The sequence below is a fragment of the Acomys russatus genome, chromosome 5, assembly GCF_903995435.1.
Source record: "Acomys russatus chromosome 5, mAcoRus1.1, whole genome shotgun sequence".
NCBI classification, from domain to species: domain Eukaryota; kingdom Metazoa; phylum Chordata; class Mammalia; order Rodentia; family Muridae; genus Acomys; species Acomys russatus.
The window spans coordinates 20791286-20810788 of record NC_067141.1 but is presented as its reverse complement, the minus strand read 5'-3'; the positions used below and the strand labels follow the sequence as shown (position 1 = coordinate 20810788).

The window sequence follows — 19503 nt, the reverse complement described above, 5'->3', positions numbered from 1 at the left end:
AAAGAACAGACAGTTACGAAATCCAGCTGGACATAGTTCAGAAAGCTAGATTGCTCTCTTGTGGCAATCCAAGAAGATAAGCAATAACTTCTGCAACTGGCCTCAGATGGCCAGGGTATGATCAATAATTGGCAGCCTCTGTATTTGTTTCTGCTTTCAATTTGGGACCAACAAGAGAAAAATAAGTATGCATCTCTAACCAGTCACATAGAATACCCCATTTCTAGGTGTCCCAGCTGCTGGTCCACACACAAACAGCTTACCGCTAGGAACTGGCCTTCTACACGGCTTCCCACCATTTCTCGTCTTTGATTATCTGCCAAACTGCTCGTTTGCAGTACCAAGTCCATAATAAAAACTGTTTACTTCTCAAAAATAAAACAAATATTGAAACTCATCGGAATGCCTTATTAAATACAATGAATAAAGCAGGAGATAGAATATCAGGTATCAAAGATAAAGCAGAGGATCTAGACCAAATAAACAAAGAATATGAAAAAATTAAAACGCAGAAAATTTTCCAAAAAATGCAGGATTATTTTTATAAGCTTACTTTTTTAAAATTATAAGCATTAATGAGGAAAAAGAATCCCAGGACAATGGCATAGACCAGATCCTTAGCAGTATCATAGAAGAAAACATTTCCAAACTAAAGAAAGCTGTACACACACAAATATAAAAAACACCAATAACCTCAACTAGACAAAACCAAAAAGAAACTCCCCAAGGTATATAATAATCAAAATACTAAATATACAGAATCAAGAAAAATATTAAAAGCTACCATCATAAAATTGAAATATCAAGGAAAACATAACAAAATAACAGCTTATTTTTGAATGGGCTCTCAGAAAGCCAGAATACTATGTAGCAAGGCACATCAAATTATTAAAGATCATGACTGGCAACCTAGACAACTGTACCCAGAAAAATATCTTCTAAGATTGAAGGAAAAAGAGAAACATCCACGATACAAAATTCCTTAAAAATTCACATTCAGCAACAACAACAACAACAACAACAAAAAAAGCTAAACAAAATACTGGAAGTAATTCTTCTAACGAAAAAGAGTTAAAGGCACAATCAAGAGACTCTAGAAAGAAGACAAATGAAGTCTAATTAATGAAATACATACGAAGAATACAAACAGCAAAACAACAACAGAATGACGGTAATCAACACATAGCTTTCAATAATAACTTTGAATATGAATAGCCTCAATTCTCCAATCAAAAGACACAGACTAGCTAAATGATTAAGAAAAATTCATTTTTTTTAGTGTCTATAAGCAACCCATTTTAGCTTTGAAGATAAACAGCACATTAAAGTGAAAAGATAAGAAATTTTTTCAAAACAAGTGAGATCAAAGAGAAAGAGGTATTCCACATATTTTCTCTTCTTGTTCTCATCCAGAAATCTAACAAAATAGACTTTAAACTAAAACTAATCAAAAGATGTTACTTCATTTTAATCAAGGGATCAACCAATCAAGAAGATATTACAATACTAAACACACTTATTCCAAAATCTGAGGCACTCAACTTCATACAAAGCACATCAATGGAATTAAAGACACAGAATAATAGCTGATTTCTACATTTCACATTTTACAGTAGATAGGTCACCTGAACAAAAAATAGAGAAACACCAGAATTAAATGACATCCTACTCCAAGTGGAAGTAACAGAAATCAACAAAATATTCCATCTAAACACCAAAGAAAATAAATTCTACTCAACAATACATGGAAGCTTCTCTAAAATAGACCATATCCTGAGACACAAACAAATGTTAAAGATAAGAAAGCCTGAAATAATTTGAGGTATGGCATCTGACAATTATGTAATAAAACATAAACTGACACAAAACAAAATGTTAGTTAGATGCATAACCTCATGTAGATTAAACATTTGAAAATGAATGGGCTGAAAAGAGCATGAAATTATTCTTGGAACTAAGTGCAAACGAAGAGAAAAAAAATCTCTAGGATTCAGCAGTCCTTCAAGAGGGAAGTTTACTATAAATACATACAGTAAAAATAAAATAAAAGGAAGGACATGTTAGTGTACACCTTTAATCCCAGCACTTGGGAGACAGAGGCAGACAGATCTTTGAGAGCTCAAAGCAAGCCTGGTCTACATAGGTCGTTTCAGGACAACCAGGTATATGTAGAAAGACCCTGTCTCAAAAACAAGGTCAGGAAGAGCACAAATAAATACCTTAATGATGTAACTCATGAACCTGTAAAATAAAACCCGACTAAGCTCAAATTAGTAAGTGACAAGAAATACTAAGGAAAAAAATCAAAGCAAAAATCAATGAAATAAAAACAATGAAATGTCATCTAGAGTCTCAATAGGATGTCCTCCCCTCTGTCCCAGTTTCCTGGTTAGTGAAGACTTTCATCACACGAACTCTGGTGCCCCATATTTATTTGACCACATCCCCTGAATGGAGAGACCTGGTGGCACTCAGAGGAAGGATAGCAGGTTACCAAGAAGAGACTTGATACCCTGTGAGCATGTACAGGGGGAGGAGGTCCCCCTCAGTCACAGTCATAGGGGAGGGGAGTAAGGGGAAAATGGGAGGGAGGGAGGAATGGGAGGATACAAGGGATGGGATAACCATTGAGATGTAATATGAATAAATTAATAATAAAAATAAAGAAGCAACTAAAAAACAATGAAATGATACAAAAAATAAATATAGGAGATCGTTCATTGAGAAGATAAACAAAGTAGACAGACTTTGGTGCAAATAACTAAAAGAAAACAAGAGAGGACCCAACTTAACAAAATCAGGAATTAACAAGGAAGCATCACAACAGACACAATAGCAATTCAGAATATTACAAGGTATTTCTTTAAATCTGTTTCAATAAATTGGAAAATCTTAATAAAATGCATTAATTTCCTGATTCACTCAAACTACCAGAGTTAAACCAAGAAGAGAGCATAGTCTAAACAGAAGTATAACAAGAGAGGAGATTGGAACAGGAATAAAATGCCTTCTGGCAAAAAAAAAAAAAAAGCTCAAAGGCCAGGCAGTGGTGGCATGCACCTTTATCCCAGAACTCAGGAGTCAGAGGCAGGCAGTTCTCTGAGTTCTTTCAGGCCAGCATGGTCTACAGAGTGAGTTTTGGACAGCCAGGGCTGCATAGATAATCCTTGTCTTGAAAACAAAAATAAAAACAAAACAAAAGGCTCAGGTCCAGATGAATTCACAGTAGAATTCTCCAGATATTCAAAGAAATACAAACAATACTCCTTAAAATTATTAAAAATAGGAATAGACAGATCACTCTCAAACTCATTCTATGAAATCAATATTACTGTAATACCCAAATCAGGCAAACACACACACACACACACACACACACACACACACACACACACACACACACTACAGAAAGGGAAGATAATAGAAAAGGAACAGGGGTTCCTGACTTGTAAGGAGGGAGACAGGTCAATACAGAAGAAGGAGAGATGAGAAAGATTATAGATAGAAAGTAGGGAGGGAGGGAGGGAGGGAGAGAGAGAGAAAGAGAGAGAGAGAGAGAGAGAGAGAGAGAGAGAGAGAGAGAGAGAGAGAGAGAGAGAGATTTTTTAAAAATATTTTTATTAATTTATTCTTGTTACATCTCAATGGTTATCCCATCCCTTGTATCCTCCCATTCTTTCCTCCCTCCCATTCTCCCATTATTCTCCTCCCCTATGACTGTTCCTAAGGGGGATTACCTCCCCCTGTATATGTTCATAGGGTATCAAGTCTCTTCTTGGTAACCTGCTCTCCTTCCTCTGAGTGCCACCAGGTCTCCACATCCAGGGGATATGGTCAAATGTGAGGCACCAGAGTACGTGAGAAAGTCATATCCCACTATCCACTCAACTGTGGAGAATGTTCTGACCATTGGCTAGATCTGGGTAGGGGTTTAAAGTTTACCGCCTGTATTGTCCCTGGCTGGTGCCTTAGTTTGAGCGAGACCCCTGGGCCCAAATCTGCCTATCATAATGTCCTACTTGTAGGTTTCTAGGACCCTCTGGATCCTTCTACTTTGCTATTCTCCCATGCTTCTCTCATTTAGAGTCTCAATAGGATGTCCTCCCTCTGTCCCAGTTTCCTGGTAAGTGAATGGCTAAGATCAAAAATTCAAGTGACACCACATGCTGGCAAGGATGTGGGGAGAGAGGAACACTCCTTCATTGCTGGTGGGAATGCAAACTAGTACAGCCACTTTGGAAACCTATCTGGTGCTATCTCAGAAAAATGGGAATAGGGCTTCCTCAAGACCCAGCTATTCCACTCCTTGGAATATACCCAGAAGATGCTCCAGCACACAACAAGAAAATTTGTTCAACCATGTTCATAGCAGCCTTATTCATAATAGCCAGAACATGGAAACAGCCTAAGTGTCCCTCAGTAGAAGAATGGATAAAGAAACTGTGGTACATATACACTATGGAATACTACTCAGCTGTTAAAAACAAGGAATTCCCGAAATTTGTGGATAAATGGATTGAGCTAGAAATGATCATAATGAGTGAGTTAACCCAGAAGCAGAAAGACTCAAATGGTATATACTCACTTATATCTGCATACTAGCCCAAGGGGCATGTCCCACGAAAGAGAGATCTTAAACAAAGTTATACCACCAGGGCTGACAATGCTCCCCACAAGAACCATAGAATAACAAGAACCCCAGTACGAGGAACAAAAAAAAAAAGACTTTCAAGTAGTCAGGGTAGTTCCAGTTACTCCCAAAACAATATAGACTATTGCTATTGTCCTAGATTGCCTCTCAGAAGTTGAAGATGAGGCTCTATTGCTGAAGACACCACATATTAAGACACAGGACTCAGATTATTTGAACTGGTTCTAAACTGAAAGCCTCCTTCCTGAAATCTTGAATCCATAGTACCAAAAGGTACTATAAAAGCTGACAAGGGAAGGAAGCAATTAATAGTCCTACCGGTATGTGACACATATGACCACAACAATGGCTAACATGGCAAGGTATCTGTAAAGGTGTAAGAGGCAGCACTCACATATTGGTAGTAAATAGCAGTTGACTAATTGGGCTTATGACCCACTCAACAAGAGAGAAATCATACATAGTACTGGAAACCTAGCTAACTACTCCTAGATAGGGATACAGATCTTAGAAAAGAGTCTACTACGGCCATTTTGCTAAACTGTCATTTCTCAAGTACATTCTAAAGCCTACTCTTTTGCCCACAGATAAGTGTAGCTATCACCCAATTGTCAAAAAAAAAAAAAAAGCTACACCACAGAAAATAAATGTCATTATACAAAACCACAACTGGACACAATGCAAAGACTAATGGGTTGTGGGGAGTCCAGCCCCAGTGGATACATGTGCAGCACAGATCCTACATCTATAGCTCAGGGATCACTGAGGAAGGAGGGAGAGACAACTGTATGAGCCAGAACAGCTGGGCGTCCGCTGTGTGACTACCTCTCTTGGAAAGGTCTGCATGAACAAGATCTGAACAATGACAACATCAGCTGATGTGCTAACTCTAAAGAAGCAAATTTTCCCAAGTTCTCAGCCCTAGACAAAGAATGACAGGCTAATTTTACTAAACAAGAACTCTTTTTTTTTTTTTTTTTTTTTTTTACTAAATTTTACTAAACAAGAGCACAGCACAGTAAGGAATCTATATGGCAGTCTTACAACCTACAGCACCCTGAAGGAAAAGGATAAAATCATTCCCACCAGCAGGAATAAGTCAAAGTTGTCCATTTTTACCTCTTGCCAAATATATAGCCAAGTATTATTATTATTATTATCATCATCATCATCATCATCACCACCACCACCACCACCACCATCATCATCACCATCATCATCACCACCACCACCACCACCATCATCATCACCACCACCATCATCATCATCACCACCACCATCATCACCATCACCACCACCATCATCACCACCATCATCATCATCACCATCATCATCACCACCACCATCACCACCACCACCATCATCATCATCACCATCACCACCACCATCATCATCATCACCACCATCACCACCATCATCATCATCACCATCATCATCACCATCGTCATCATTTTACTTATTCACTCTACATCTCTATCATAGCCCCCTCTCTCCTTTCCTCCCAGCCCCTCCCTTCCATCTCTTCCTTATCCCCTATCACCCTCCCTTACCCCTCAGAAAAGGGAGCCCCATCCAAACCTGCCCCAGCACTGAAAGTCTCATCAAAACTGTGTACTTCCTCTTTCACAGTGTCCTGGCAAGGCAGCCACACCAAGGTGAAGCAATCAAAAGGCATGCAACAGAGATCATGTCAGAGACAGCCCCCATCCCCTCTATGGGGGACCCACATTGAGGCTAAGGTTCCCATTGGGTAGGTATATACATACATACATACATTCATACACACACACACACACACACACACACACACATATAGGTCTAGTCCATGCCTGGTCCTTGATGGGTGCTTCAGTCGCCACAAGCCCCTCTGAGCCCAGGTTAGTTAGAACTGTTGGCCTTCTTACAGAGCTCCCGTCCTCTCTGGGTCGTTCTATCTTCCCCTACCCTCCAACTCTTCTACAAGGCTCTTTACACTCTATCAGTGTTTGCTATGAGTCTCTCTGTTTGACCCATTGCTGGGCAGAGCATCTCAGAGGACAAGCATGCTAAGGCAAAGCAAAAATAAGAAAGAAACAAAATTTTCAAGGTAGAAAAATAAGAAGCCAAAAAATAAAAATAAAATAAATAAAAATAAGAAGCCACAGATCCAGTGTACAGACATGATTTACTGTGATAAAAGTCCTAAACAGTCCACTAAACACTTTTAGATCTAAGAAAATAATTCAGTAAAGTACCAAGACATAAAATCAGTATTCAGAAATTAATATCTGTTTATACAGCAATAACAAAGACACTGAGGAAGACATGGACAAAGCAAGCACATTACAACAGTTAGGAAATAAAATACCGAGCAACAAATTTAACAAGGATGTGAGTGATCACTATGATGAAAATTATTAAGTATGCATGGAGAAATGAAATAGACAACAGAAATAACCCCACAGAACTACAACTTAGGAAAAGGTTGAGGCAGAATTATAACCAACTATGAATCTTTCCATAACCAGGGAATAGGCAGGAGAGTGAAAAGACAAGCCATAGAACAAAATAAGATATTAGCAATCTATTCTTATAATAAATGAAATGATCTGATATTTAATATGGGTAAAGACCTGCAGATCTAAATAGAGTTTCTGTCACCTACCACAAAGAACCCACAAATGGGGAAAATGTTCAACATCATGAATCATCATAGAAATACAAGCCAAAACAATTTCATATCATCAAACCCACTTAGAGGGACTATTAACAAAAACATCAAAAAATCAGGTACTGGTTAGGATATGGAAGTGGAGAACTCTGAAGTGACGGCAGGAACTAAAATTAATATAGCCACATAGGAAACAGAGAGGAGCTTCCTAAGAAGATGACAAAACTACACTTGATTCGGTGACACTGCTGTGGGTTGTCAATCTGTAGGAACTAAAATTGGCATGTTGAAGAGATATCACATGTTTATCTCAACAAAATTTATAGTAGCCAGCATATAGTCAACCTAGGTGTCTCTTAAAGAACAGCTACATTTTAAAAATCATGGTGCATATATACAAAATGATAGGTGGTTCAGCCTCTTACCGAAAAGACTGAAATTCCGCCGTTTGATGCAACATACATGGAACTAAGAAAGTAAAATAAGTCACTGAGAGACAAAAAATATACTTCATCCACATGAAAAAGCTGGTAGTTGACCAAACAGGAGGAAAGAATCGCATAGTAGCTATCACAGGCAAGAAGAGAGGAGTGGGGAAATAAGAGCGGGAGGATAAAGATATCAGGAAACAGCTGAGAAGAGGAATGACTGACAATATTCACCAGAATGGTAGGACAACCGCAGGTGACCACACCTAGTGGAGACTTCAAAAACCCATAGTAGATAAGGTGTTAAATATTCTCAACCAAGAAGTTGTATCTGAGGTGATAGATACTCCAGTTACCCTGACATGACCAGTGCACATCAGAACATACTTTGCCAAGTCAGACACTTAAATACAGACACTCAGTACATGCTAATTAAACACAGGGAAGAATTTACAGAATATACTTCTTAAAAGAAGAACTCACACAAACCCTGCATAGAGAGGAGCAAGCCTCATATCGAGGGCTGAGAACATGGTCTAAGAAGCAGTCCGCAGACACACTGCCATTCCTAGCAAAAACCCAAGCAGGTCGGTGCTTGGAAAGTTAGAAAGTAAATCCTAGAATTCTTGTAGAGTTGAGGATTCCCAAAGACTCACAACCATATAAGCAGCTAGAGGCACACTTCCTCTTTCAAATCTTACAGCAAAGCTACATGAACCAGAGCTCTGTGCTGTGGCATGAGGCTAGACATTGAGATTAATGGAATAGAATGGAAGGTGCAGACATCATCTCACACGCTCATGGCCTGCTGTGAGAGAAGGGGGCAGTGGCTGCTCATGTAGGAAGAATAATGTCTCAAGCAAAGTGCTGAGGAAACAGCACATCCACAGGGCTCACATGGAGTCAGTACTCCACTCATCAGAAGCAGATGTGAACCTGAGGCCCATCCTAGCCCTGGACACAGTGCTGAAGGACAGCCGTCCTAACAGAACACAGGAGGTAATGCTGCAGGGCTTTGGACATGCGCAGTCAAGCTTTAGACGTGATGCCAACGCAAAGCACAAGGCAGAAACCCGGTTGGAATGAAGTGAAGTCGAACTATGCAAACGAAAGAACCTCCTCACAAAGGGAAACAGTGGACATGGTGAGGCTATGGGGCATGTGCCAACAAGGTCTGCCACACAGAATATCCCAAACCATTGATATCACCACCACCACCCCAAAAAAAAAAAAACAAAAACAAAAAAACCCTAGCCTCTATTCTGAAATCTGTGACAAAGCTGAACAAATGGTTTTCCAAATGTGTCCAAAGATTTTTTTGAAAACATGAAAGGCTGGAGAAGAAGGTGGGTGACAGGTCCCAAAACTTCTAGAACAGAGAATGTTCTTTTTTTTTTTTCAATTTTATTTTATTAATTTATTCTTGTTACATCTCAATGTTTATCCCATCCCTTGTATCCTCCCATTCCTCCCCCCCCCCCATTTTCCCCTTATTCCCCTCCCCTATGACTGTTCCTGAGGGGGATTACGTCCCCCTATATATTCTCATAGGGTATCAAGTCTCTTCTTGGCTACTTGCTGTCCTTCCTCTGAGTGCCACCAGGTCTCCCCCTCCAGGGGACATGGTCAAATGTGAGGCACCAGAGTACGTGAGAAAGTCGTATCACACTCTCCACTCAACTGTGGAGAATATTCTGACCATTGGCTAGATCTGGGAAGGGGTTTAAAGTTTACCTCCTGTATTGTCCTTGGCTGGTGCCTTAGTTTGAGCGGGACCCCTGGGCCCAAATCTGCCTATCATATTGTTCTACTTGTAGGTTTCTAGGACCCTCTGGATCCTTTTATTTTGCTGTTCTCCCATGCGTCTCTCATTTAGAGTCCCAGTAGGATGCCTTCCCCTCTGTCCCAGTTTCCTGGTAAGTGAAGGCTTTTGTGGGACATGCCCCTTGGGCTAGTATGCAGATATAAGTAAGTATATACCATTTGATTCTTTCTGCTTCTGGGTTAACTCACTCATTATGATCATTTCTAGCTCAATCCATTTATCCACAAATTTCGGGAATTCCTTGTTTTTAATAGCTGAGTAGGAATCTCCATACCTGATCTCAAACTGTACTATAAAGCAATAGTAATTAAAACAGCATGGTACTGGCACAGCAACAGGCTGGTTGATCAGTGGAATCGAATCGAAGACCCAGAGATGAATCCACACACATATGGTCACTTGATTTTTGACAAAGAAGCCAAATCCATTCAATGGAAAAAGGATAGCATCTTCAACAAATGGTGCTGGTCTAACTGGAGGTCTATGTGTAAAAAAATGAAACTGGACCCATATTTGTCACCTTGCACAAAACTCAAATCCAAGTGGATTAAAGACCTCAACATAAAACCAGAGACACTAAGCCACTTAGAAGAAAAAGTGGGAAAGAGCCTGGAACATATTGGCACAGGAGACAACTTCCTGAACAGAACACCAACGGCCCAGGCCTTAATGGCAACCATTAATAAATGGGACCTCATGAGGCTGAGAAGCTTCTGTAAGGCAGGAGACACTGTCAAGAGAACAAAGCGACAGCCTACAGACTGGGAAAAAATCTTCACCAACCCTACATCTGACAAAGGTCTAATATCCAAAATATATAAAGAACTCAAGAAATTAAACACCACCAAACCTAATAACCCAATTGAGAAATGGGGCTTGGAACTAAACAGAGAATTCTCAACAGAGGAGTATCAAATGGCTGAGAAACACTTAAAGAAATGCTCAACCTCCTTAGTCATCAGGGAAATGCAAATCAAAACAACTCTGAGATTCCATCTTACACCCATCAGATTGGCTAAGATCAAAAATTCAAGTGACACCACATGCTGGCGAGGATGTGGGGAGAGAGGAACACTCCTTCATTGCTGGTGGGAATGCAAACTAGTACAGCCACTTTGGAAACCTATCTGGTGCTATCTCAGAAAAATGGGAATAGGGCTTCCTCAAGACCCAGCTATTCCACTCCTTGGAATATACCCAGAAGATGCTCCAGCACACAACAAGAAAATTTGCTCAACCATGTTCATAGCAGCCTTATTCATAATAGCCAGAACATGGAAACAGCCTAAGTGTCCCTCAGTAGAAGAGTGGATAAAGAAACTGTGGTACATATACACTATGGAATACTACTCAGAGAATGTTCTTCATGGCTGACTGTTCAGTTGTCCATGGTGATCACAGTCCATCCTGCAAACCCCGGACCTAACTGCCACTATACATTGCCCCACTGGGCTGTAATCTGACTCACGTTCCTTGGAGAAGGTGAGTGCGGCACTCTCTGGTCATGGCCACAATAGTTCCACACTCCCTCAGACAGCAGAATAACAGCAACTCAAAGATGGTGGAAGGCCTCGCCACACAAGCCAAAGTAGGAAATTCTGGGTGTGAATGTGACCACCCCATAACCCAGCTTCCATTCAGCGTAATAAACGGGCTGCTCACATCTCACTAGTTGGCTTCCGGGTATCCTTGGCATAGACACTGAACAGAAGCAACTGAGGTCAGGCAGACTCCATGCAGGTCACTAAGGTGAAGTGAACTGCTGGCTGATACCCAGGTCCCAAAGGGGTGTGTGATATAGGACACGGGACAATCTGACTAGGCCTGGCACAAAGACAAACAGGAAAAGTACTGGGGTCTACAGACCAAGAATCCATCTTCTTTCTGTTCTTCAAGTCATGGATGGACCCTACACAGGTTCTAACCACAAATGTTCTCTCTTTACTGCAAGGAAAAAAACTGGTGTACCTGTGTTTCAGTAGCCAGGGTAGGTGGGCATTGACCTAACAGCCCCTCAACTCCAAGGTCCTGACTGGAAAGAAAGACTGGGCAGAGCAGCGGAAGCTACAGATTTTCCCACCAGGGATTTCCCAAAGCCTCCGGGCAGCAACCTGGAATGGTGTCAAGCATGATGTAATGGAGATGACTCTATTGACCTTGTACAGCGGAGCAGATGCCTGACCCCTTTCTTCATACACAGATACCCAATTATCCATACCAGCGTGCTCACCATATGGCCTTCCTACCTGTGCACACCAGCTCGGTGTAAGATAGACGGTCACACTGCTCTGCAAAGTTCACATTGATCCTGCAGAAGAATAGGTCAGCCTCTGTTCCCTGGCAGGACACGAATTTCTGATCTTGGCTTTCGGTGCCTGCTCCATGGTGGGTTTTGGACCACTGCAGGGCAGTGCCACACTCCAGCTGTCTGCACAGGACGTTGGTCTCTTCTTTCTGCAGTTCACACTTTAGGACTGGCGAAGACCCGCTCAACAACTCAGAGAACCCAGCACACGGACTGGCCCCTCTGGCCAGCCTGACTTGCTGAAAGTTACCACCTGGTGGCACGGGGGAAAGAAAAACCCATTCCTAGAAGCCTCTGCCAAGAGTCCTGGTCAGGGTCTGCAGACTAACATTTTTAGTCTGAGGCAGTGTGCACAGGATCCCTGGTGCTGTCACCCACCTTTGCTACTACCCTAGAATAACAGGCAAACAGAGCCCACCCTCCCAGAATGCTATCATGAACTGGGTGTGACAGAGTTCTGTCCTCACAAACCAGTGTCAAGTCTCCTTAACTTGAGCTATGCCTGGTACACAGTGACAGCATGTAGGGTGATCTAAGTACAGCAATGATATACAGAGCTGATGACTAACTTTAAAATAAATACAGGAAAAGTTATTGAGACGAACAAGGATGGCGAGAAATTATTTTTTTCTAAGAACAGAGAAGGTAAGCATCCCTTATGATCTCTCACCATGGGACTCTTTGCGGCCAAGGTGCTCACACCTGACCATACCCTCCTCCTCCCTGGGACACTTGTCTCGATGCCTCTAGTTCCAAGGCAAAAGAGAATTGGGGGGGGGGGATGGCCGTGGATACTAGGGATTTGAGCATCCCTCATCTGACTCACCTGAGCAGATAATTGACACCACACACTGGCACTTGCAGTCACTGAGAGGCCCCCAATTCCCTAGAGAACACTCCCAGACAGTGGCCTCCTCACCACTGCACTTGGTACCATACAGCCAAGGTGCCTTCATCTCTTCAGCCCTCAAGACATACTGGAAAGTTGAACGTGCTTGGCTACAGCCAAGCTGTCTGCAGATCACTGACGCTTCCTGCATGCCCCAATGGTCACCACACACAAGGCCTTGCTGCCCACTGTGCTCTACCTGCAGGCGGCCATCACATAGGTTCGTACCGTCTACGAGATTCAGAGAATCCTCCTCAATCAGTCCTTCTGGGATGAGATATGAGTTAGATGGAGAAGATACCAGAAATTTTATTCAAAATGCTCTTTGATTAGAAAGTCCAGCACAGTCACTCTTTTTGCTCTGATTCCCTCACTATGAATATTCTGAATTATCACAGATTCAAAACGGTTGCTTTAGTGAAACATAAGATAACAGAAATGAGCACCAAAAAATAAGGCATCGACATCACTGTGCTATCACTGACCTTGGCTGCCAGTATTTTGCATACCTGTGTCTCTCACATACAGGACCTGTAAACAGCAGTGTACACTCACCAGATGGAAGGGTCGAGCAGGCCACCAGTAGAGGCCACAGTGCCAGAGACGATGGTGTCATTATGGATCCCACTGTAGCGTCAGCTCCCCAAACTTATAGTCTCAGTTTAGGTACTTGTTCTGCCTCCAGGAAAAAAAGTGAGCTCTAATTTAGCATGATGCTGTTCCAGGGCCAGTAAGCACCGGGTGCCTCCTCTACATCTGAGCTGTCATCTGTAACCCAAAGAAGGCTCTCACTCTCTGTGCCTGAGCCCAGAAAGCATCAGCGGTATGGAGCTTCCTGCAGCTGGTACCCAATGCAGCCCCAGGTGTAAGGAGGGCAAGAAGCCACCCAGCAAGGCCTCGGTGGCTATGCCTCGTGAAACCAGGGTCAAGCAGGACAGCAAACCTCTTTCTATCCCTCAAATAGAAGACCTGGCTAAGGACCAGGGTCTTTTTAAGAATTGGTAATCATTAGTAAACAGGCTTTGAAATTTTAGCATTTCACATTTTTCTCCCTCTCTGGGAGCTTCTCATAAGGCTCTACCAGTTCATTCCACCAAAGGTCCACAGAAATCCCCACAAATACAGCTAACGAATGAAAGATATTCGTAAGCTTTCCAACTGTGTGAAAGAAGCTACAGTGTTGGGGTCCGTGTAGAGGGAACAGCAAAACAGCTCTAGAACTCATGGAATGTGGCCCACTGGTTAGCAAACCCATGATGGATGTGTCTTGGTGAGGCATAACCCCGAGAACCACGTGTCCTGAGGAATTCATGCTGTTATAGAGCATAGCTCTGCTTGTTACCTTTGTGGTCCTTAGAATCCCCTTAATATGTGAATTGTGTGGGTACTATAAAGGGGGCTCCCAGCCCCTCACTGGGCAGTATCATTGGCATACTCAATAACAATGCTTGATCTCTTTCAGGCATTGCTGCTAGAGCAAATTAATGATTCAACCACCATCTCTGAAAACAACCTGCAGATGTAGATTGTTAACAATGATCACTACCCTTAGGGAGGATTTGGAAAAACAGGTTGTTCAACAAGGGTTAGGGAAAGATGTTTTTGTGGGCTGGAGAGATGGCTTGGAGGTTAAGAGCACCATCTCCTCTTCTGAAGGTTCTCGAGTTCAATTCCCAGCAACCACATTGTGGCTTCCAACCACCTGTAATGAGATCTGGGGCCTTCTTGTGGTGGGCAGACACACAAGTAGGCAGAATACTGTATAAATAATAAATAAGTCTTTTTCTTAAAAAAAAAAAAAAGATGTTTTTGCTGTTGGCCCTGATGCAGGAAATCTTAGGGGACCCCTCACACTGTCAGTGCTATTCCAGCTGCCAAGAGAGAAAAGTAATCACTAGTCCTAGCAAGCTGTAATGCTTGTGAACCACGCAGTGAATAGCCCCACAAGGTAGCTGAATTGTGCAACCGTGGCTCTATCTTGGGGATAAGCAACAGCTGTCTAACTGAACTTGAGGCCCACTAAATAACAGTGAATTCACAGCTGCTACTGTTTAAAAACAATAAAATATGATGCTATTTTGAAGATCACTTCGCTAAGAGATCATATAAATTAAAAACAAAATTCCAAGAAAGGCACAAATGATGAAAACTGACCCACGGGGAATCAAAATGTAAAAAGACTTATCATTGGCAGAGAAATTGACTCTAAACTCTCCCAACAAAGAAAAACAAAGGTAAGATGATTTCATGAATGAATTTTGCTGAGCATTTAAAGGAAAATTAATATCAACCTTTTTCAAACTTAAAAAAATGTATGAGAAATGGTTCTCTAGCTCCCTATATACGCCAGCATTATCCTGATAGAAAATTGAGACAAAGACATTACAATAATAAGAAACTACAGACTAGCATCCTAAAGATACTGGTGTCAACAAAAACCCGAACACTTTAAAAAAAAAAAAGACAGAAATCAACAGCAAAGGAGATGGCACACCATGGACAATTAAGATTTATCTCAGAAAGACAAAGTGGATTCCATACATAAAAACCAACCACAATAATAGAAAGTGTTAATACACCAAAGGAAAAAACAATGATCACCTCAAACTATGTACTTGATAAAGTCTGATATTCCCTAAATGGTTTTTTAAAAATAGGAACAAAAGAGAATTTGCAACGTATCACAAAATAGTATTTAGGAAACACATGCAGCTAGCCTGTGCTCAAGAGTACAACTCTGAAAGCCTTTGTCCTAATATCAAGGACATGAGAAGGGTGCTTATGTCCATCACATCCACTGAACACAGGCAGAGACACAAAAGAAACCAAGAAAGGGAAAACAGCAAGAAAAAGAAGAAGGTTGCCCAAGCTAGACAGAACAAAGCTCTCTTCAGAGATGAGCAGATCTCATTTATAGAAAATCCTGAGGTCTTCACAAAGAAAGGAACAGAGATAACACACTACCTCATGAGGTTGCAGGATACTATTAAGGCAGACATGTAAATTATTTAGATAACAATTATCTTGTATGCTAGTACCAAGCAGTCATAAGTAAGATTTAAAATTCTATTACATATTTTTTAAATAAAATAAAATAAAAGCAATACATTTGACCCCAAATATGGAGGAGTAGTAACAATAAAATCAAACTTGGCTTTACAAAATTAAATAAACCTTGAGCCCAGTCAGGAAACTAAGCCTACTAACCCCTGCCCAACAGACTGACTCAAAGGAGAGAGAAAGGGGCAAACCACGAGACACCTGCGACACTGGGAGACACACAACAGGCTCTCTAGGTGCCTTGCCCCACAGGTTCCTGAGAAGGAAATGTGCGATAAGAAACAGCTGAGGCCCTGTTATCGGAATCCCCTCACACAGCCTGAGTAGCAAACCTCAGACATAGCGATCCAACCTTCAGCACTGGAAACCATTTAGGTGTTTCCATGACTACTCATTGTTTTCCTTCTTGCTCTGACCAAGTACCCGAATGAAGGGAAAGGGAAAAGGATTTATTGGGACACAAGTTCACAGAGATACAGTCTCCCATAGAGGGAAAGGCTTGGCAGCAGGAATGTGGTACAGGGTCATCTTATTGCCTCCTAATGTAGAAGGAAGGAAACAGAGAAGAGACAGGGGTAGGGCTGGGATTACAAAACCTCCATCTCCACCTTCCCCTAGTAATCCATTTTATCCAGCCAGGCTCCATCTCCTAAATAATCTACAATAATGTCATCAGTCAGAAACTAAGTATTCAAACACATTTAACACTCAGGCAGCAACAATAGGCAAGTGCAGGCCTTGGACTCCAGCAGGTACTCACTTCGAACTAATCGGTGAGGTCTAAAACCCAGACCATCAGATATTGACAGGGACCTCCTCCCTCCTCTACTGGATGTGTTGCGTCAAAACGCATTACCTCATAGAAATGTCCATGCCCTCCAAGAACTTCAGAAAGTCTGAAGATCCAATAGCCACAGCAGAAGCAGTACATCCAGGGTTTCCCCAGAACCAGTCCCTCCTGGGGGCAGTGACATCCTGGGAGTGATGTCATTCCTAAATGCTGCCATTTCACACCAATCAGACATGTTTTAAAAATTCCCAATGCTGGACATGAACGCTGAGTGAAATCAGCCCTTGTAGCCAGTACACCTATAGCCAAGTGAAACAGGAAACTCCCAGAATGGCATCTCACTTACTACTGTGAAAGCACCCAATAAAGTGGGTAGGGATAAATAACCCACCTGACGCAGAAAACCAAGAATTCAAAGGAATGATTTTAAAGAAACTTAACAAAAGTGAACACTCATCATTGGAATTATACTGGATAAAGTAGGCTTTAGGTCAAAAGCATGAAAGTGAAACAAAAATGATTAATTAAATATCCAATTGCAAATGTGTATGCATCCACTACCAGATGACCTAACTCTATAAACGGACCATTACCAGTTCTAATGGCTGAAACTGAGTTCAATGCAACCATAAGGTGGATGGCAATATTCTACTTTTATCAGAAAACAGATGGTCCAGACATCACAAGAAGCCTGCAGATAAATATAAAAGAGAGATCAATGGTCTTGTCGTGAATTTACAGACAGACTTACTCAACAGCTTCACAAAGCATTTCTTCTGTCTTACACAGGATGTAGCCCAGGGTGGACCACAGGAAAGGCCACCAGGGATGAGAGCTCCAAGTCTAGTGGTGAGAACCCTGACTAATCTCTTCAGGGGACTAAATAGAGAAAAACTAGGAATCGACAGCATAACTCACCTTAAAACCTAAAAATGCATAAAAAACTTTGCAAACAGTCTGTGGTAGGCTGGGATATAACTCAGGTTTAGGGTGTGTTTTTAGCATAAGGTCCTGGGTTTTAACTCCTCATCAAAATAGAAACAAGCAAAACAGAAAGTAAATAGTGAGTCAGAGAAGAAAAAAAAAAGCTTAGCAGTAAAGATGACAGGCTGCTCTTGCAGAGAACACAGGTTGTGTTCCCAGCCCCAACATGGTGGTTCACACACATCCTCTCCAGGGGACTCAGCACACGTTTCTGACCTCATGGGCACCAGACATGCATGTGGTGTATATACATTCATAGGGGCAAAATATTCTTATGCATAAAGTAAAATAAACACCTCTTTAAGTCAGGAAAGGAAATACCAACACCAGTGGATACCATGAAAGGAGTCTAATAAGAAAGCCTTACAGCAAGAAATCCCAACCTAAGCATGTAACTTAAGGATCTATAAAAGCAAGACTAAGCCATATCCACAATTAGTACAAAAATAAATAAATAATAAAGAGCAAAACATAAGTAAATTGAATGAATGCTGTACTCTTTGATCATTGTGCAGGAACTGGCATTTTTTAAGAGTTAAAAAACAAATAAGGACTATGAAAGTTGGCCGTGAGAAATGAGGCTTCTGGTTGATACCAGCTTGGCTTCTCCATGGTCTATGACCCAAGTGTGTTATCTTCAGCAATGGTATCTTATCCTCAAGTTCTGAAGGGTAACCAAGAGCAATACCAATAGGCTACAATGTTTGGAAGCAGCTATGGGACCCCAATGGTCAATAACTAGAAAACAAGTATTCTATACCTGGAACAAGGCTTTTTCAGTGATAGGCAATGGTGTCTGGATGAGGCATCATCCCCCTGTAGTAGGATAACTCCATTTTAACCATACACACACACACACACACACACACACACACACACACACACACACACACAACGTGTGTGTGTATGGGGGTTAAAATATTTTTTCTTATATAATGCTATACCATATCATGTATATATTCCTCTTTTACCATGACCACCCATCCATCACCCTGTCATCACTTCCTGTTCCATTACTCCTCTCTCCTGATTAGCATCTGCAGTCTATATCCTTTTATTTGAAAACTCACCCCATGGCCTCTTATACCCGTTTCCTATTTTCTATGAGTATCCCAATTTAAACATATCTGAAGACTCAAAGCTAGTTATCTGTGAGAGAGAGCATGTGGTGTTTGCCATCTTCAGTCCTGAGCTAAGTCTTTTAAAATGACTGCTTCTAGGATGAGACCTGATAGGCTGTGATCATATGGTGAGGGTGGAGGTCCCCTTCTGTCACAGATCTAGGAGAGGGGAATATCGTGAAAGAGGGAGGGAAATGGGAACGGGAAGACCCAAGTGAGGGGATAACAATGAGGATGTTATCTGAATAATGAATTTTAATAAATAAAATGACTGCTTCCAGTTCCATCCATTCATCTGTAAATTTGATTTTTCTTTGTAATTGTATAATGTTTCATTGTGCATATGAACCACATTTTCATTATCCATTCATCCACAGAAGAACATCTAAACAGTTTCTATTTCCTGGCTACTGTGAATAGAACAGCAATGAACATGGAGCACACAGCACAAATGCAGACACAGTAAGAGAGACATCGCCTCAAAACAAAGTTAAAGGAAAGAACCAACTACTGAAACGTATGCTCTGGCCCCTGTGACACATTAGTAATTTATAACACACACATAATTTTAAAACAATGAAAGATTCAAGAAGCACTTAATCATAGTATTCATATGGATATGAAAGATTCCCAAAAGCCCAAGCCAGATGAACAACTAGACATGCACTCCCTTATTTCCAAACTTACTGTAAAGCTACAGTAACTAATCGGTGTGGTACAGATTGAGACTAGACACGGAAATCGGTGCACCAAAACTGCAGGGCAATAATTTTCTCACATACACTCAGAAAGTTTCTGAA

The 19503-nt window shown here is 41.4% G+C and overlaps 1 protein-coding gene across 1 annotated transcript in view; it reads right to left on the bottom strand.

Annotated features, from left to right (window-relative positions):
* LOC127188802 (scavenger receptor cysteine-rich domain-containing protein SCART1-like) overlaps positions 1 to 19503 on the bottom strand; it is a 49036-nt gene that overhangs the window by 10010 nt on the left and 19523 nt on the right.